Below are 22,024 nucleotides of genomic sequence, written 5' to 3'. Positions count from 1 at the left end.
TCTCTCGAAACACTATCAAAGCCTTTTCAAAATCAACAAAACAAAGACTTAATGGTACTCTCATTTCATTAACTTGCTGCATCAAATGCCTAACTATAAAGATCCTGATCATTGCAACCACGTCCCTTTCTAAAACCAGCCTGTTCATCCCTGAGAATACCCTCAACCACCGGCTCCAACCTATTTAACAACACTCTACCGAAAACTTTCAAAGCTATCGAGGTGACAAAAGAGATTCCCCTCCAATTACCACATTCACTCAGGTCTCCCTTCTTCGGAACTTTAACAACTACACCATTCTTTGAAGGCAGATGGTAGTAGCCCCGTCACCCATATCTTATTGAATAGCTTGGTCAAGATCATTATTAATCTATCCCCCTCCACTTTTAAACATTTCCGGAAATAAACCATCCTCCCCTGGTGCCTTATTATTCTTTAACTGCTTTACTGCTTTCTCCACACTTCTGCAAGCCTCAACTCTCCTGTTTCTATATTTAAATCTTCCTGAGCAGACGATATATCCTCTTCTGGTGGTATGTGGTCTATTAAGAACTGTCTCAAAATACTTTCTTTCCATCTATTTTTAATATCTCCATCTTTGGTCAATAAATTTCCTTCCCTGTCTCCTAACTGGTATTTCCTTGCGTTTACCTGCATTACCCATAAGTTCTCTAATCGATTCATATGCTATACTTTGACTCTGTCCATCGTTTTTGTTTGCTTGGATTTCAGTCTCTGCGGCCTTTTCATCCACACATCTTCTTTTATCTCTCACAAGCTACCCTTCTTACTTCTGAATTCAAACTCCAGTACGCAGCTCTTGCTAATTCAATCTCTCGTTCATCAACGCATTGCATCTCACTCCTCAATTTAGCCTCACCTCTCTTTTTTATCATATCCCACGTTTCCTCTGAACATCCATTTCTTTCTCCTGAATCTATGTCTCCTTCCAATCATTGCATTCAGCAGTCTCATGCAAAACTTTGTTCACATCCTCCCACATCTCATCTGCACTTCTCTCCCCCTCTTCCAACACGTTTCCAACACCAAAAAACCTATTTCTGCATTCTAATCTGAATTCCTCCTTTCTTTATCCTTCCCTTCTAAGCTTATTTCAATATCGTATCTACCAACTTTACCAGATTTTTCCTTCTTCTGATTTTTAAGTTTAAACACTTATTTTTGCAATGCTGAGTTGATGGTCACTGCCAATATCCGCTCTCCGTTTAACATGAACATCTAGCAGAGCACTTCTATGCCTCCTACTGATAAGCGATGTGATCAATCTGATTTTTATATTTTCCACACGGTGACACCCAAGTTGTCTTGTGTATATTGCAAATATTCGAAGAGTGTGCCCCCGATGACTAAGTCATTTGCTGAACCAAGCTTTAACCTCACTCCGTTTTCACTCATCCTACTACCAACTCCCATCTTGCCCATACATGCCTCAAATCCCTCATTTGAACAACCCATTACTGCACAAAGTCTCCAACGCAGATCAAAACATCTTGTCTAGGTACCCTTCCTACTCCTTCTTGCAACTTTTCATAAAATGTGTCTTTCCTTTCATCGAGTGCATCATTATTAGATTTATATTCCCCCTAAATGAATTGATATTTGCCATGATTTGATTTAAACCGTCTCTTTATAGCAATCGCTCATCTATAGGATCCACTCATTTTTAAAGCGCATTTGCAACACACTTACAACTGCCAGTAACAATCCTACTCCCCAGTGCATTTCCGTCCTGTCGACCAGATATCAATATACTATATACCTAAATATATATATATATATATATATATATATATATATATATATATATATATATATAAATATATATATTTATTAATATATATATATATATATATATATATATATATATATATACTATATATATATATATATATATAAATATATACTGTAAATATAAATAAATATAAAAATATATATATATCTATATATATATATATATACATACATATATTTATATATATATATATATATATATATATATATATATATATATATATATATATATATATATATTTATATATATATAATTACAATACAATAATTTACCAGCTAAAAACAGAGCAACTGTGTGAAGGGAGTCATGTAGAGGCAAGTGATGGTCGTACCTCTGCCGTTGGTAGAGACTCCGCTAGAAGTCTAGTCAAGTCATCTCGTGCAGTGAACATTTTTTTTTTTTTTTTTTCCGGCTATCAACGTCATTGGGGCCCGGCCCCTGGTTATTGAGGTCATATATATATATATATGATTTATGTATATACATTTAAATATATATACATATATATACAAATATACATATATATCCATACACACACACACACACACAGCACACACACACACACACACACACTTCCATGCATCATACAGACACATTTTCATGCAAACGTACATATAATATATATAGATAATTTTAACTCTTATTTATTTATTTTTTTATTTTTTTCTTGGTTTTATATTTTAATACCTTATAACTGTATAAAGACAAACTAATCTAAAGACTCTAAAACTAATCACCTAACAGACAAATCGCTAACCTATACTAAATCCTAAGAGACAAATAACTAGACCTACACTAATGGTAAAAATACCTCGACCAAAGAGAACACCATCGACTGCAGATATGTAATGCCTTTCTACATTACATACCTGCACTCATCACCTGGTGACTGTCAGTCGAGGCACAACCTAATATAGGGGACATCAATATATGAAAGGGAACCAGACGAGTCAGGAACATTTCCATATACGTCAGCTGTCGTCCCTAATTAGAATAACTTAAGCAAGATAATATAATGTATTTACATAATTTGTACAAAAAGTGAAGAACCTCGCCCAGCAGACCACCATCGACTGCAAGTGCCCAATACCTTTCTATATTGCACACTTGCACTCATCAGCTGGTGACTGTCAGGCGAGGAACTTGGCTTAATGTAGGGGACATCTATATTAGAAATAGATCGGTGGGAGGAGGAACTATTTAAAATATGTCAACTGTCAACCCTAATTAATATTACAATATATACATATTTACTGTTCATAAAAACCATAACCACGCAGTAAAAAAGTCACATCACTCTGATCAGTCCGGTCTCTCTCAAGAAAGCCATCAATTTATCAGTCATAACAATGTCCCCATCACCCAGGATGGTGGAAAGGGTGAAGGGGACGTCTACTGCGCCGCAGTAATTTATAAGTGAAGCACGTTCACGAATAAATCGCCGACAGCGCAGGATGATATGACTAATAGATAACACCGCATTACAGATGTCACAGTGCGGTGGGAAGCGTCTTTCCATATATGGTTTTATGTGGGTTAAAATGGTGGCATTAAGCCGTAATCGTGCCAACACTTTTTCTTCTAGGCGACTGGGGCGGTTGACGGTGTCCCAGTCGCCCAGGTACGGCTTACAAGTTAGAATATTTAGTCTGGTCCACTGACCTTGCCACAGAAGATTTATTGATTTCTTTCCGAGAGATAGACTCGACCGTAGATCACGAGGAACGTCCCAAGTCTCCTCGAGCTCTACAGCCGACTTTGCAAGTAAGTCAGCCTGCTCATTGCCGTAGATACGACAATGACCAGGCACCCAGATCAGCGTGAATGACTTGTTGCATGAATGCAACTTATTAACGATGCGGCCCTGGATCTCGTGAGAGTCCGTAGTGCAAGATGCAATTGCCTGAAGGGCTGATTTTGAATCTGAAAATATGACAAATGAGTCATGCCTAGAATTGAGAGCATAGTCTATGGCTTTGTCAATAGCAAAAAGTTCTGAAGTAAACACAGATGTATGAGTCGGCAACCGATACCTGAGGGCACATTCAGTCGACCACACACTTGCACCCACACATTCACTCGACTTGGAGCCGTCGGTGTACAATTGATGGGACCCCAAGTGACGAACAATGATGTTACGAAACAAGTGGTGGACCTCCGCCTCCGGCGCCTTGGCCTTTGGTGCTGGGAGCCATGTAACATCGACTGTAAAGCCAGGTGGCTCCCAAGGCGCTATATTTTTAAGCACCAACTTGTCACAGTCACTGGGGTCCACATCAAGCTCCTGAGTCAGTAAGTGGAGGCGAGCGGCAAGTGGCCGACGCACCCCCCGCAGAAGGTGGTGGTATTGACGCAGGGGGGTACAGGCCACATTGCCGATATTACTTTTCCTGAATGTCCTTACCCCGTAGGACAAGGCCAGGTGGTCACGGCGAATAAGGATGGGAGGCACATTCGCCTCCACTTCCATACGAACCACACGCGTACACCGGACGGCTCCAAGACACATTCGCAAACGTTTATTCTGTAACACATCCAATCCTTTCTGTGTGGCATAGGATGACGAGCCATACACTTGTGTGCCATAGTCTAGCTTTGATCGAATGAGGGACATACACCATTAATAAAGATTTTCTGTCGGCACCCCAGGTAGTACCCGCTAGGTACTTGAGGACATTTAACGGTTTATCACAACGAGCAAGCAAAGTATTAACGTGAAGTTTAAAATTCATTCTACGATCAAAATGTATTCCTAAAAATTTTACAGAATTTTGAAAAGGTACCGCCTGATTATCCAAAGTTAAGCACAAATTAGGTACGTTACGATTAGTGAAAACTATAGCGGCACACTTACGTACGGAAAACTTAAATCCCCACTGCAAGGCCCATTGGTGGACGGAGTCAAGGGCTGCTTGAATCCGCCCAGCCGAAAATTGTGCATTACGGGAAGAGTGCCATATTGCACAATCGTCAGTGTAGAGTGAGTATTTAAGATTCCTCGGGATGGGAGCTGACGACAGAATATCATTGATCATAATACTAAATAAGTAGGACTAAGCACACTTCCCTGTGGCACCCCGTTTTCCTGGATAAATATATCCGATGTTACGTTACGGGGCAATTTGACAGAGAAAGTTCTGTCCCTTAAGAAATTTGAAATAAAAACAGGTAAATTTCCTCTTAAACCATAAGCATAGAGCTTCATTAGTATACCGTGTCGCCAGGTCATGTCATAGGCTTTATGGATGTCCAAGAACACCCCTATCATGAATTCTTTATTGGCAAATGCCTCTGCAATACAATGCTCCAAATTCATTAAATGATCTAGTGAACTTCTGTATTTACGGAAGCCACATTGTTGATCATTTAACAAATTCTTCGACTCTAAAACAAAAAGAAGCCTATTGTTAACCATACGTTCCATGACCTTACATAGACAAGAAGTCAACACAATAGGACGAAATGAAGTGGGATTCATAAGACGACCAGCCTCTTTGGGTATCGGTATGACGTGCGCAAAGTGCCATGAGTTTGGGAACGTTCGAGACGCCCAAATCTCATTGTACAATGCTAACATCTTAATCAGGTTGTCCTGATTAAGATGCTGGATCATACCGTACGTGATGGTGTCTGGTCCAGGGCTGGTGTCTTTACAGGATTTAAGGGCAAGGAGCAGTTCATCTAGCGTAAACTCTTGGTTGTACGGGTAGTTTACGTCTTCTGTGGCAAAGTCTAATATCTGTAGCTCAGCCGTGTGTTTATGATGTTGGAAACGCGGGTCATAATTGGCTGAGCTACTTACATGAGAAAAACTCCTGGCGAGGATGTTAGCAACGTCCACGGGCTCGTCATAGATGTTATTATTCACCTGAAAGGTGGTGACTGGGAAATATGGGCCTTTATTATTTAATATTCTTATGGTGGACCAGACTTTACGTAATGGTGTTGTACGAGTCACCGTGGACACAAAGGACCGCCAGGAGTCACGTTTGGCCCTTCTTATTATTCTCCTTGCCTCAGCCCGTGCCTGTTTGTATGCAATAAAATTGTCCTCAGTGGGCTGACTATCAAAAATCCTGTATCTCCTATTGCGTTTTCTTAATGCTTGTCGGCAATCCGGCGTCCACCAATGTGCTCTATGCTTTGCATGAACTGTAGAAGTCTTGGGAATAGCAGCCTCAGCTGCGTGTAATATGGAAGTAGTTATATTTTCGACCTTAACATCTATGGTCTCCCCAGATATATCTAAATTGGCGATCCTTGAGAAGGATCCCCAATCTGCTTTCTTATAGTTAAATTTTGGAGGTGGAGGGTCCGAAATGATGTCGCGTGTATAAGAAAGACAGATGGGTAAATGATCACTTCCCAAGGAGTCGTCGTAAGGGTCCCATGAGAGATCTTGATGTATACCAGGGAGGCCAAAGATAAGTCAATGGCCGAAAAGTTACCAGTACGATCATCTACACGAGTCGCTCTACCATCGTTCAGAAGACAGAGGTTGGACTGTAGTATTAGGTCGGCTACTTGCTCCCCACGACCATCAATCCTCAAGCTACCCCATTGATAGTGATGGGCGTTAAAATCGCCCAAACACTAACTTATTTCCAGGCAGATGTTCAACTAGTGAATTTAAAGCATCACTATCAATGGGGCCATGTGGGGGACAGTACAGAGAGCAAATAGACAGATACGTGTTATTAAATTTTACTCTGCACGCGACAGCTTCCAGAGTAGAATTTAGAATCACTTCCGTTTGTGGGTGTGATTTGTGTGTGTACATGGCAACTCCGTGACCTTCATATCTTCTATACGAGTGGTAGTGTCTGAACTGTGGAGGATCAGGATGATCCTCCAGGCGCGTCTCCTGTAAACAAACAACGTCTGGCCTGTGTAGTGAAAGCAAGCTAGCTATATTATGTAACTTATTCCCAATACCTCTACAATTCCACTGCAGTATAGTGAATGCGGCGGTTTAAGATTTTCGAGGGTGGCCAGTGTGCTTAGTCTTTTTATGCCTCCCGCGACCAGGCGAGTGGCTACCGGGGGACCTATCCCGGTGCTTGTTTGTGGAGATCTCCATAGTCTCATCAATAACGAGGCTCCCAGATTCCATCGAGGAAGAGCTATTCTTTCTCTCCCTCGCCGGACCAGGAGCAGGAAGGACATGAGGACGTGACTGTTTGGTGAGGGTGGTCAAGTTAATTTTATCTGACTTGTCAGGCTTCTGTTTTGACCGCACTGACTGCGAAGGAGCAGCGGCAGCCTGAGAGTATGAAGTGGCAATTGGGATGTCTGTCAGAGAGTTGGAACGTACAGGAGGCTTAGGCTGAGAGGTATGGCGTGGGGCATGAGGAGCGAATGTAAGGTCAGTCTGTGTCTCCACCGTGCACATCACAGGACGGGACACAACCGCCGATGCATAGGAGACATTAGGCTTGGGAGTTGCATGCAACTCCTTCACCTTCTTCCTTGCATCGTAAAAGGAAATGCCCTCGGTTGCCTTCACTGTGCAGACCTCTTTCTCCTCCTTCCACTTGGGGCAAGCCCTCGAGGAAGTGGAGTGAGCATCCTTGCAGTGAAAGCAGCACTCCGTCTCAGATGTACAGAGTTCAGCAGAATGTCCCACATTCGCGCACCTACCACACACTGGCTGGGAAGCCCTACAAGCCTTTTCATGATGCCCATAAATCTGGCATTTTAAGCAACGCAAGGGGTTCTGGATTTATGGTCTGACTTTAATAATTTAATATCAAATTCTGATGTTGGAAGGTAAAGAAACTTTGCCGAACGTTAGGACAACTGTGGCGGTCTTCGTCTTCCTGCCTTCTGAGAATCTAGTTATGAAACGTGCCTCTATAACATCCTGCTGTGCAAGTTCCTGTACGATCTCTTCCTCCTCCATGACCACTAGATCTCTGCAGGTGATCACACCTTTGCAGGAATTCATGGAGTGAGGGATCGTGGACTGAACATCATAACAATGGAACTTGCTCAGTTTTAGCAAATCCTTTACCTGACTTGAGTTCCTAGTTTTAACGAGAAGATCTCCACTCGCAAGTTTTTTCACTTGTTCCACCTCACCTGCACACCCATCAATCACCTTCTTGATGATAAAGGGATTGAGGCTGGACAGGGGAGTGGGACCAACCGCATGGATCTGTACAAACTCGGCGTTTCTATAATCAATGTCAAGACGGGTACGTGTCTGGGGCCGTTCAGTTTGGGGGTAGTCAGTCCGTGAGACAGTCGGGGGTCGGTCAGGACTACCTCCCCCCCTGAAGGGGGGGGGAGGCAGCAGTGGCGTCCGCCATAGTTACCACTTCCCCCGTGAGGGGGAAGTGGGAAGAGAGAGAAAAACGACCAAGGGAGAAATTGCCCGGGGAACACACGTCTAATCTGAGATTACCCTCTCAAACCACTGTCGGGAGGACGCGCCTGTGTGTAACTCACACCCCAGAGCGATCAGTGGGGGGTACACTCCAGAGGTGAGTAAGCAAAGGCAATCTCAGGAAACAGATATAGACACTTACTATATCTACTAAGGCCAGGGAGGAAAATGAGATCTAGCTAACCTAACTTTATTGAAAAACGCCCTAGTGGCGAGAAAAAGAAAAAGCTAACGCCGGTGAGGCAACCCTGCAGCTAGAGGAGAGCTCAGAAACACGTCTATACTCTCCACGACCATTCATCAAAGTCCGCAGTGAACATTTTTTTTTTTTTTTTTTTTTTTTTTTCCGGCCTATCAACCATCGGGGCCGAAGCCCCTGGTTATTAAAACCATGTATATATATATATGTATATACATTTAAATATATATACATATATATACAAACATATATATATATATATATATATATATATATATATATATATATATATATATATATATATATATATATATATACACACACACACACACACACACACACACACACACACACACTTCCATGCATACATACAGACACATTTTCATGCAAACGTACATATATATATAATAATTTTAATCTTATTTATTTATTTTTTTGTATTTTTATTTTTTTGTATTTTTATTTTTTTAATTTTTTCTTGGTTTTATATTTTTTATACCTTATATTATAAAGGAAAACTAATCTAAAGACCCTAAAACTAATCACCTAACAGACAAATCGCTAACCTATACTAAATCCTACAGAGACAAATAGCTAGACCTACACTAATGGTAAAAATACCTCGACTAACAGAACACCATCGACTGCAGATATGTAATGCCTTTCTACATGACATACCTGCACTCATCACCTGGTGACTGTCAGTCGAGGCACAACCTAATATAGGGGACATCAATATATGAAAGGGAACCAGACGAGTCAGGAACATTTCCATATACGTCAGCTGTCGTCCCTAATTAGAACAACTTAAGCAAGATAATATAATGTATTTACATAATTTGTACAAAAAGTGAAGAACCTCGCCCAGCAGACCACCATCAAACTGCAAGTGCCCAATACCTTCCTATATTGCACACTTGCACTCATCATCTGGTGACTGTCAGGCGAGGAACTTGGCTTAATGTAGGGGACATCTATATTAGAAATAGATCGGTGGGAGGAGGAACTATTTAAAATATGTCAACTGTCAACCCTAATTAATATTACAATATATACATATTTACTGTTCATAAAAACCATAACCACGCAGTAAAAAAGTCACATCACTCTGATCAGTCCGGTCTCTCTCAAGAAAGCCATCAATTTATCAGTCATAGCAATGTCCCCATCACCCAGGATGGTGGAAAGGGTGAAGGGGACGTCTACTGCGCCGCAGTAATTTATAAGTGAAGCACGTTCACGAATAAATCGCCGACAGCGCAGGATGATATGACTAATAGATAACACCGCATTACAGATGTCACAGTGCGGTGGGAAGCGTCTTTCCATATATGGTTTTATGTGGGTTACAATGGTGGCATTAAGCCGTAACCGTGCCAACACTTTTTCTTCTAGGCGACTGGGACGGTTGGCAGTGTCCCAGTCGCCCAGGTACGGCTTACAAGTTGGAATATTTAGTCTGGTCCACTGACCTTGCCACAGAAGATTTATTGATTTCTTTCCGAGAGATAGACTCGACCGTAGATCACGAGGAACGTCCCAAGTCTCCTCGAGCTCTACAGCCGACTTTGCAAGTAAGTCAGCCTGCTCATTGCCGTAGATACGACAATGACCAGGCACCCAGATCAGCGTGAATGACTTGTTGCATGAATGCAACTTATTAACGATGCGGCCCTGGATCTCGTGAGAGTCCGTAGTGCAAGATGCAATTGCCTGAAGGGCTGATTTTGAATCTGAAAATATGACAAATGAGTCATGTCTTGAATTGAGAGCATAGTCTATGGCTTTGTCAATAGCAAAAACTTCTGAAGTAAACACAGATGTATGAGTCGGCAACCGATACCTGAGGGCACATTCAGTCGACCACACACTTGCACCCACACATTCACTCGACTTGGAGCCGTCGGTGTACAATTGATGGGACCCCAAGTGACGAACAATGATGTTACGAAACAAGTGGTGGACCTCCGCCTCCGGCGCCTTGGCCTTTGGTGCTGGGAGCCACGTAACATCGACTGTAAAGCCGGATGGCTCCCAAGGCGCTATATTTTTAAGCACCAACTTGTCACAGTCACTGGGGTCCACATCAAGCTCCTGAGTCAGTAAGTGGAGGCGAGCGGCAAGTGGCCGACGCACCCCCCTCAGAAGGTGGTGGTATTGACACAGGGGGGTACAGGCCACATTGTCGATATTACTTTTTCTTAACGTCCTTATGCCGTAGGACAAGGCCAGGTGGTCACGGCGAATATGGAGGGGAGACACATTCGCCTCCACCTCCATACGAGCCACACGGTACACCGGACAGCTCCAAGACACATTCGCAAGCATTTATTCTGTAATACATCCAATCCTTTCAGCGTGGCATCAGATGCCGAGCCATACACCTGTGCGCCATAGTCTAGCTTTGATCGAATAAGGGACTTATACACCATTAATAAAGATTTTCTGTCGGCACCCCAGGTAGTACCCGCTAGGTACTTGAGGACATTTAACGGTTTATCACAACGAGCAAGCAAAGTATTAACGTGAAGTTTAAAATTCATTCTACGATCAAAATATATTCCTAAAAATTTTACAGAATTTTGAAAAGGTACCGCCTGATTATCCAAAGTTAAGCACAAATTAGGTACGTTACGATTAGTGAAAACTATAGCGGCACACTTACGGACGGAAAACTTAAATCCCCACTGCAAGGCCCATTGGTGGACGGAGTCAAGGGCTGCTTGAATCCGCCCAGCCGAAAATTGTGCATTACGGGAAGAGTGCCATATTGCACAATCGTCAGCATAGAGTGAGTATTTAAGATTCCTCGGGATGGGAGCTGATGACAGAATATCATTGATCATAATACTAAATAAGGTAGGACTAAGCACACTTCCCTGTGGCACCCCGTTTTCCTGGATAAATATATCCGATGTTAAGTTACGGGGCAATTTGACAGAGAAAGTTCTGTCCCTTAAGAAATTTGAAATAAAAACAGGCAAATTTCCTCTTAAACCATAAGCATAGAGCTTCATTAGTATACCGTGTTGCCAGGTCATGTCATAGGCTTTATGGATGTCCAAGAACACCCCTATCATGAATTCTTTATTGGCAAATGCCTCTGCAATACAATGCTCCAAATTCATTAAATGATCTAGTGAACTTCTGTATTTACGGAAGCCACATTGTTGATCATTTAACAAATTCTTCGACTCTAAAACAAAAAGAAGCCTATTGTTAACCATACGTTCCATGACCTTACATAGACAAGAAGTCAACACAATAGGACGAAATGAAGTGGGATTCATAAGACGACCAGCCTCTTTGGGTATCGGTATGACGTGCGCAAAGTGCCATGAGTTTGGGAACGTTCGAGACGCCCAAATCTCATTGTACAATGCTAACATCTTAATCAGGTTGTCCTGATTAAGATGCTGGATCATACCGTACGTGATGGTGTCTGGTCCAGGGCTGGTGTCTTTACAGGATTTAAGGGCAAGTAGCAGTTCATCTAGCGTAAACTCTTGGTTGTACGGGGAGTTTACGTCTTCTGTGGCAAAGTCTAATATCTGTAGCTCAGCCGTGCGTTTAAGATGTTGGAAACGCGGGTCATAATTGGCTGAGCTACTTACATGAGAAAAACTCCTGGCGAGGATGTTAGCAACGTCCACGGGATCGTCATAGGTGGTGTTATTCACCTGCAAGGTGGTGACAGGGAAGTATGGGCGTTTATTATTTAATAATCTTATAGTGGACCAGACTTTATTTAATGGTGTTGTACGAGTCACCGTGGACACAAAGGACCGCCAGGAGTCACGTTTAGCCCTTCTTATTATTCTCCTTGCCTCAGCCCGTGCCTGTTTGTATGCAATAAAATTTTCCTCAGTGGGCTGACTATCAAAAATCCTGTATCTCCTATTGCGTTTTCTTAATGCTTGTCGGCAATCCGGCGTCCACCAATGTGCTCTATGCTTCGCATGAACTGTAGAAGTCTTGGGAATAGCAGCCTCAGCTGCGTGTAATATGGATTGGGTTATATTTTCGACCTTAACATCTATGGTCTCCCCAGATATATCTAAATTGGCGATCCTTGAGAAGGATCCCCAATCTGCTTTCTTATAGTTAAATTTTGGAGGTGGAGGGTCCGAAATGATGTCGCGTGTATAAGAAAGACAGATGGGTAAATGATCACTTCCCAAGGAGTCGTCGTAAGGGTCCCATGAGAGATCTTGATGTATACCAGGGGAGGCCAAAGATAAGTCAATGGCCGAAAAGTTACCAGTACGATCATCTACACGAGTCGCTCTACCATCGTTCAGAAGACAGAGGTTGGACTGTAGTATTAGGTCGGCTACTTGCTCCCCACGACCATCAATCCTCAAGCTACCCCATTGATAGTGATGGGCGTTAAAATCGCCCAACACTAACTTATTTCCAGGCAGATGTTCAACTAGTGAATTTAAAGCATCACTATCAATGAGGCCATATGGGAGACAGTACAGAGAGCAAATAGACAGATACGTGTTATTAAATTTTACTCTGCACGCGACAGCTTCCAGAGTAAAATTTAGAATCACTTCTGTTTGTGGGTGTGATTTGTGTGTGTAAATGGCAACTCCATGACCTTCATATCTTCTATACGAGTGGTAGTGTCTGATCTGTGAAGGATCAGGATGATCCTCCAGGCGCGTCTCCTGTAAACAAACAAAGTCTGGCCTGTGTAGTGAAAGCAAGATAGCTATATTATGTAACTTATTCCCAATACCTCTACAATTCCACTGCAGTATTGTGAATGCGACGGTTTAAGATTTTCGAGGGTGGCCAGTGTGCTTAGTCTTTTTATGCCCCCCGCGACCAGGCGAGTGGCTACCGGGGGACCTATCCCGGTGCTTGTTTGTGGAGATCTCCATAGTCTCATCAATAACGAGGCTCCCAGATTCCATCGAGGAAGAGCTATTCTTTCTCTCCCTCGCCGGACCAGGAGCAGGAAGGACATGAGGACGTGACTGTTTGGTGAGGGTGGTCAAGTTAATTTTATCTGACTTGTCAGGCTTCTGTTTTGACCGCACTGACTGCGAAGGAGCAGCGGCAGCCTGTGAGTATGAAGTGGCAATAGGGATGTCTGTCAGAGAGTTGGAACGTACAGGAGGCTTAGACTGAGAGGTAGGGCGTGGGGCATGAGGAGCGAATGTTAGGTCAGTCTGTGTTTCAACGGTGCACATCACGGGACGGGACACAACCGCCGATGCATAGGAGACATTAGGCTTGGGAGTTGCATGCAACTCCTTCACCTTCTTCCTTGCATCGTAAAAGGAAATGCCCTCGGTCGCCTTCACTGTGCAGACCTCTTTCTCCTCCTTCCACTTGGGACAAGCCCTCGAGGAAGTGGAGTGAGAATCCTTTCAGTGGAAGCAACACTCCGTCTCAGATGTACAGTGTTCAGCAGAATGTCCCACATTCGCGCACCTACCACACACTGGCTGGGAAGCCCTACAAGCCTTTTCATGATGCCCATAAATCTGGCATTTTAAGCAACGCAAGGGGTTCGGGATGTATGGTCTGACGTTAAGAATTTCATAACCAATTCTGATGTTTGAAGGTAAAGCAACTTTGCCGAACGTTAGGACAACTGTGGCGGTCTTCGTCTTCCTGCCTTCCGAGAATCTAGTTATGAAACGGGCCTCTATAACATCCTGCTGAGCAAGTTCTTGTACGATCTCTTCCTCCTCCATGACCACAAGATCTCTGCAGGTGATCACACCTTTGCAGGAATTCATGGAGTGAGGGATCGTGGTCTGAACATCATAACAGTGGAACTTGCTCAGTTTTAGCAAATCCTTTACCTGACTTGAGTTCCTAGTTTTAACGAGGAGATCTCCACTCGCAAGTTTTTTCACTTGTTCCACTTCACCTGCACACCCATCAATCACCTTCTTGATGATAAAGGGATTGAGGCTGGACAGGGGAGTGGGACCAACCGCATGTATCTGTACAAACTCAGCATTTCTAAAATCAATGTCAAGACGGGTACGTGTCTGGGGCCGTTCAGTCTGGGGGTAGTCAGTCTGTGAGACAGTCGGGGGTCGGTCAGGACTACCTCCCCCCCTGAAGGGGAGGGAGGCAGCAGTGGCGTCCGCCATAGTTATCACTTCCCCCTCACGGGGGAAGTGGGAAGAGAGAGAAAAACGACCAAGGGAGAAATTGCCCGGGGAACACACACCTAATCTGAGATTACCCTCTCAAACCACTCTCGGGAGGACGCGCCCGTGTGTAACTCACACCCCAGAGCGATCAGTGGGGGGTACACTCCAGAGGTGAGTAAGCAAAGGCAATCTCAGAAATTAGATATAGACACCTACTATATCTACTAAGGCCAGGGAGGAAAATGAGGTCTAGCTAACCTAACTTTATTGGAAAACGCCCTAGTGGCGGAGAAAACAAATCTAACGCCGGTGAGGCAACCCTGCAGCTAGAGGAGAGCCAGAGAAACACGTCTGATCACTCCGCGACCATGCATCAAAGTCCCCCGCAGGATTTTTTTTTTTTTTTTTTTCCGGCCTATCAACCATTGGGGCCGAAGCCCCTGGTTATTAAGGCCGTGTATATACAGTATATATATATATATATATATATATATATATATATATATATATATGTATATACATTTAAACATATATACATATATATACAAACATATATATATACATACATACACATACACACACACACACACACACACACTTCCATGCATACATACAGACACACTTTCATGCAAACGTACATATATATATAGAATAATTTTAATCTTATTTATTTTATTTTATTTTTTATTTTTATTTTTCTAATTTTTTTCTTGGTTTTTTATTTTTTATACCTTATAATATAAAGACAAACTAATCTAAAGACCCTAAAACTAATCACCTAACAGACAAATCGCTAACCTATACTAAATCCTACAGAGACAAATAGCTAGACCTACACTAATGGTAAAAATACCTCAACTAACAGAACACCATCGACTACAGATATGTAATGCCTTTCTACATTACATACCTGCACCCATCACCTGGTGACTGTCAGTCGAGGCACAACCTAATATAGGGGACATCAATATATGAAAGGGAACCAGACGAGTCAGGAACATTTCCATATACGTCAGCTGTCGTCCCTAATTAGAATAACTTAAGCAAGATAATATAATGTATTTACATAATTTGTACAAAAAGTGAAGAACCTCGCCCAGCAGACCACCATCGACTGCAAGTGCCCAATACCTTCCTATATTGCACACTTGCACTCATCATCTGGTGACTGTCAGGCGAGGAACTTGGCTTAATGTAGGGGACATCTATATTAGAAATAGATCGGTGAGAGGAGGAACTATTTAAAATATGTCAACTGTCAACCCTGATTAATATTACAATATATACATATTTACTGTTCAAAAAAACCATAACCACGCAGTAAAAAAGTCACATCACTCTGATCAGTCCGGTCTCTCTCAAGAAAGCCATCAATTTATCAGTCATAACAATTTTACCATCACCCAGGATGGTGGAAAGGGTGAAGGGGACGTCTACTGCGCCGCAGTAATTTATAAGTGAAGCACGTTCACGAATAAATCGCCGACAGCGCAGGATGATATGACTAATAGATAACACCGCATTACAGATGTCACAGTGCGGTGGGAAGCGTCTTTCCATATATGGTTTTATGTGGGTTAAAATGGTGGCATTCAGCCGTAATCGTGCCAACACTTTTTCTTCTAAGCGACTGGGACGGTTGGCAGTGTCCCAGTCGCCCAGGTACGGCTTACAAGTTGGAATATTTAGTCTGGTCCACTGACCTTGCCACAGAAGATTTATTGATTTCTTTCCGAGAGAGAGACTCGACCGTAGATCACGAGGAACGTCCCAAGTCTCCTCGAGCTCTACAGCCGACTTTGCAAGTAAGTCAGCCTGCTCATTGCCGTAGATACGACAATGACCAGGCACCCAGATCAGCGTGAATGACTTGTTGCATGAATGCAACTTATTAACGATGCGGCCCTGGATCTCGTGAGAGTCCGTAGTACAAGATGCAATTGCCTGAAGGGCTGATTTTGAATCTGAAAATATGACAAATGAGTCATGTCTAGAATTGAGAGCATAGTCTATGGCTTTGTCAATAGCAAAAAGTTCTGAAGTAAACACAGATGTATGAGTCGGCAACCGATACCTAAGTGCACATTCAGTCGACCACACACTTGCACCCACACATTCACTCGACTTGGAGCCGTCGGTGTACAATTGATGGGACCCCAAGTGACGAACAATGATCTTACGAAACAAGTGGTGGACCTCCGCCTCCGGCGCCTTGGCCTTTGGTGCTGGGAGCCATGTGACATCGACTGTAAAGCCGGGTGGCTCCCAAGGCGCTATATTTTTTAGCACCAACTTGTCACAGTCACTGGGGTCCACATCAAGCTCCTGAGTCAGTAAGTGGAGGCGAGCGGCAAGTGGCCGACGCACCCCCCGCAGAAGGTGGTGGTATTGATGCAGGGGGGTACAGGCCACATTGCCGATATTACATTTCCTAAATGTCCTTACACCATAGGAAAATGCCAGGTGGTCACGGCGAATACGGAGGGGAGGCACATTCGCCTCCACTTCCATACGAGCCACACGGGTACACCGTACAGCTCCAAGACACATTCGCAAGCATTTATTCTGTAACACATCCAATCCTTTCAGCGTGGCATCAGATGCCGAGCCATACACCTGTGCGCCATAGTCTAGCTTTGATCGAATAAGGGACTTATACACCATTAATAAAGATTTTCTGTCGGCACCCCAGGTAGTACCCGCTAGGTACTTGAGGACATTTAACGGTTTATCACAACGAGCAAGCAAAGTATTAACGTGAAGTTTAAAATTCATTCTACGATCAAAACGTATTCCTAAAAATTTTACAGAATTTTGAAAAGGTACCGCCTGATTATCCAAAGTTAAGCACAAATTAGGTACGTTACGATTAGTGAAAACTATAGCGGCACACTTACGTACGGAAAACTTAAATCCCCACTGCAAGGCCCATTGGTGGACGGAGTCAAGGGCTGCTTGAATCCGCCCAGCCGAAAATTGTGCATTACGGGAAGAGTGCCATATTGCACAATCGTCAGCGTAGAGTGAGTATTTAAGATTCCTCGGGATGGGAGCTGATGACAGAATATCATTGATCATAATGCTAAATAAAGTAGGACTAAGCACACTTCCCTGCGGCACCCCGTTTTCCTGGATAAATATATCCGATGTTACGTTACGGGGCAATTTGACAGAGAAAGTTCTGTCCCTTAAGAAATTTGAAATAAAAACAGGCAAATTTCCTCTTAAACCATAAGCATAGAGCTTCATTAGTATACCGTGTCGCCATGTCATGTCATAGGCTTTATGGATGTCCAAGAACACCCCTATCATGAATTCTTTATTGGCAAATGCCTCTGCAATACAATGCTCCAAATTCATTAAATGATCTAGTGAACTTCTGTATTTACGGAAGCCACATTGTTGATCATTTAACAAATTCTTCGACTCTAAAACAAAAAGAAGCCTATTGTTAACCATTCGTTCCATGACCTTACATAGACAAGAAGTCAACACAATAGGACGAAATGAAGTGGGATTCATAAGACGACCAGCCTCTTTGGGTATCGGTATGACGTGCGCAAAGTGCCATGAGTTTGGGAACGTTCGAGACGCCCAAATCTCATTGTACAATGCTAACATCTTAATCAGGTTGTCCTGATTAAGATGCTGGATCATACCGTACGTGATGGTGTCTGGTCCAGGGCTGGTGTCTTTACAGGATTTAAGGGCAAGGAGCAGTTCATCCAGTGTAAACTCTTGGTTGTACGGGGAGTTTACGTCTTCTGTGGCAAAGTCTAATATCTGTAGCTCAGCCGTGCGTTTATGATGTTGGAAACGCGGGTCATAATTGGCTGAGCTACTTACATGAGAAAAACTCCTGGCGAGGATGTTAGCAACGTCCACGGGCTCGTCATAGATGTTATTATTCACCTGAAGGGTGGTGACTGGGAAATATGGGCCTTTATTATTTAATATTCTTATGGTGGACCAGACTTTACGTAATGGTGTTGTACGAGTCACCGTGGACACAAAGGACCGCCAGGAGTCACGTTTGGCCCTTCTTATTATTCTCCTTGCCTCAGCCCGTGCCTGTTTGTATGCAATAAAATTTTTCTCAGTGGGCTGACTATCAAAAATCCTGTATCTCCTATTGCGTTTTCTTAATGCTTGTCGGCAATCCGGCGTCCACCAATGTGCTCTATGCTTCGCATGAACTGTAGAAGTCTTGGGAATAGCAGCCTCAGCTGCGTGTAATATGGAAGTAGTTATATTTTCGACCTTAACATCTATGGTCTCCCCAGATATATCTAAATTGGCGATCCTTGAGAAGGATCCCCAATCTGCTTTCTTATAGTTAAATTTTGGAGGTGGAGGGTCCGAAATGATGTCGCGTGTATAAGAAAGACAGATGGGTAAATGATCACTTCCCAAGGAGTCGTCGTAAGGGTCCCATGAGAGATCTTGATGTATACCAGGGGAGGCCAAAGATAAGTCAATGGCCGAAAAGTTACCAGTACGATCATCTACACGAGTCGCTCTACCATCGTTCAGAAGACAGAGGCTGGACTGTAGTATTAGGTCGGCTACTTGCTCCCCACGACCATCGATCCTCAAGCTACCCCATTGATAGTGATGGGCGTTAAAATCGCCCAACACTAACTTATTCCCAGGGAGATGTTCAACTAGTGAATTTAAAGCATCACTATCAATGGGGCCATGTGGAGGACAGTACAGAGAGCAAATAGACAGATACGTGTTATTAAATTTTACTCTGCACGCGACAGCTTCCAGAGTAGAATTTAGAATCACTTCCGTTTGTGGGTGTGATTTATGTGTGTATATGGCTACTCCGTGACCTTCATATCTTCTATACGAGTGGTAGTGTTTGAACTGTGGAGGATCAGGGTGATCCTCCAGGCGCGTCTCCTGTAAACAAACAACGTCTGGCCTGTGTATAGAAAGCAAGATTGCTATATTGTGTAACTTATTCCCAATACTTCTTCAATTCCACTGTAGTATAGTGAATGCGGCGGTTTAAGATTTACGGGAGGGCCAGTGTGTTTAGTTTTTTTATGCCCCCCGCGACCAGGCGAGTGGCTACCGGGGGACCTTTCCCGGTGCTTGCTGACGGAAACCTCCATATTTTGGTCAACAACAAGGCTCCCAGATTCCACCGAGGAAGAGCTATTTTTCCTCTCCCTCGCTGGGCTAGGAGCAGGGAGGACATGAGGACGTGGCTTTGAAAGGGTGGTGAAGTTATGTTTTACAGTTTTGTCAGGCTTCGATTTAGGCTTGACTGACTGAGAAGCAGCAGCGGCCTGTGAGTATGATGAAGCTTTAGGGAGGTCAGTTAGAGAGTTGGATCGTACAGGAGGTTTAGAGGTGGAGGTGGAGGTAGAGTGAGTGACTTGATTAACAAGCACGAGATCAGTCTGCGTCTCCACAGTGCACATCACAGGGCGGGACATCACTGCCGAAGCATAGGACCTATTCGGTGTGGGAGTTGCATGCAACTCCTTCACCTTTTCCTTGCTTCGTAGAAAGAGATGCCCTCAGTCGCCTTCACCGCACAGACCTCTTTCTCCTCCTTCCACTTGGGACAATCCCTAGAGGAAGTGAAGTGAGCACCCTTGCAGTGAAAGCAGCTGACACCCTCTGATGTGCAATGGTCAGCATCATGTCCTTGTGTTGCGCACTTGCCACAGACTGATTGAGAAGCCCGACAAGACTTTTCATGGTGTCCATATAACTGACATCGTAAACAACGAAGTGGGTTAGGGATGTATGTCCTTACGTTAACAATTTCATACCCCACTTTGATATGGGTTGGGAGAGTCACTTTACCGAAAGTCAATATAACCGTTGCCGTTTTCGTCCTCCTGCCCTCGGAAAATCTCGTGATGAAACGGGCTTCAATTACATCTTCATGAGCAAGTTCATGTACGATGTCGTCCTCTTCCATGGCCATGAGGTCCCTGCAAGTGATGACTCCCTTGCAGGAATTCATGGAGTGAGGGATCGTTGGCACAACATCATAGCAATGGAATTTGCTCATCTTCATCAAATCCTTAACCTGGGACGAATTTGCAGTCTTTACTAGGAGATCTCCGCTAGCAAGTTTTTTGACCTGTTCCACCTCTCCTGCACATCCATCAATCACCTTCTTGATAATGAAGGGATTGAGGCTGGACAGGGGAGTGGAACCAACCGCATGAATTAAAACAAACTCGGCGTTTTGTACATTAATGTCAAGGCGGGTACGTGTCTGAGGCCGTTCAGTCTGGGGGTAGTCAGTCCGTGAGACAGTCGGGGGTCGGTCAGGACTACCTCCCCCCCTGAAGGGGAGGGAGGCAGCAGTGGCGTCCGCCATAGTTATCACTTCCCCCTTACGGGGGAAGTGGGAAGAAAGAGAAAAACAACCAAGGGAGAATTTGCCCGGGGAAAAAACACCTAGTCTGAGATTACCCTCTCAAACCACTCTCGGGAGGACGCGCCCGTGTGTAACTCACACCCCAGAGCGATCAGTGGGGGGTACACTCCAGAGGTGAGTAAGCAAAGGCAATCTCAGGAAACAGATATAGACACTTACTATATCTCTAAAGGGCTGGGAGGAGAATTAGTACTAACTAACCTAACTTTATTGAAAAACGCCCTAGTGGCGGAGAAAACAAAGCTAAAGCCGGTGAGGCAACCCTGCAGCTAGAGGAGAGCCAGAGAAACACGTCTGTACACTCCACGACCATGCATCAAAGTCCGAACAAAATTCGAAAGTTCTGGTTATTTATAGGGTGACTTTCCGAATCTGAATGATTTCGAACTGCAGAAAATGATGGTTTCGAGATTGGGAGTCCTGTCCCATGAGACCTTCCCTGATGCTCGGTAATCCTGGTAGCTAGATGGCGCTTAGTTTGACCAATATAGGATGCATTACAGCAACCACACTGAAATCGATACATCACCGAGGACTGCAGGGCATCCGGGACACGGTCTTTAAACATGAAACACTGAGACAGGATATGGGGAGATTTAAACACCACCCTCAACGATATCTGCGGATAAAAGTAGTGAATTAGTTTGATTATCCTGTTACGTAAAAAATGTGATTTAGGACCTAAATACTGTACTGAAAAATAAACTTTAGCTTTCTCAACCGTGTGATTTTTTTTCAAAGTATTGGTTCTTAATTTAGTTAGCTGTATTCCAATATACTTATCTACAAATTTAGTTGGGAATCCATTGTGGTACAAGGTTTTCCTCAGAAACTGCAGCTCATTATGTAGAGAAAAATATGAGGAGCATAAATTATAGGCCCTAGTCACCAGAGTTAGAATTAAATTACGTTTATATTGGAGGGGAACATTTGAGTTAAATTTAGTAGTTAATCCTGTATATGTAGGTTTCCTGTATACTGACGTTGTAAAAGTTCCTTCTGTTCTGTCTATCTATCTATCTATCTATATAGATAGATAGATAGATAGATATATCATCATCATCATCATCATCAGCCGTTTGAGTAT

This window comes from Coenobita brevimanus, chromosome 22 (genome assembly GCF_032717465.1).
Source record: "Coenobita brevimanus isolate Jiangsu-jjx chromosome 22, ASM3271746v2, whole genome shotgun sequence".
Lineage (NCBI taxonomy): Eukaryota > Metazoa > Arthropoda > Malacostraca > Decapoda > Coenobitidae > Coenobita > Coenobita brevimanus.
This window is presented reverse-complemented; position numbering follows the sequence as displayed.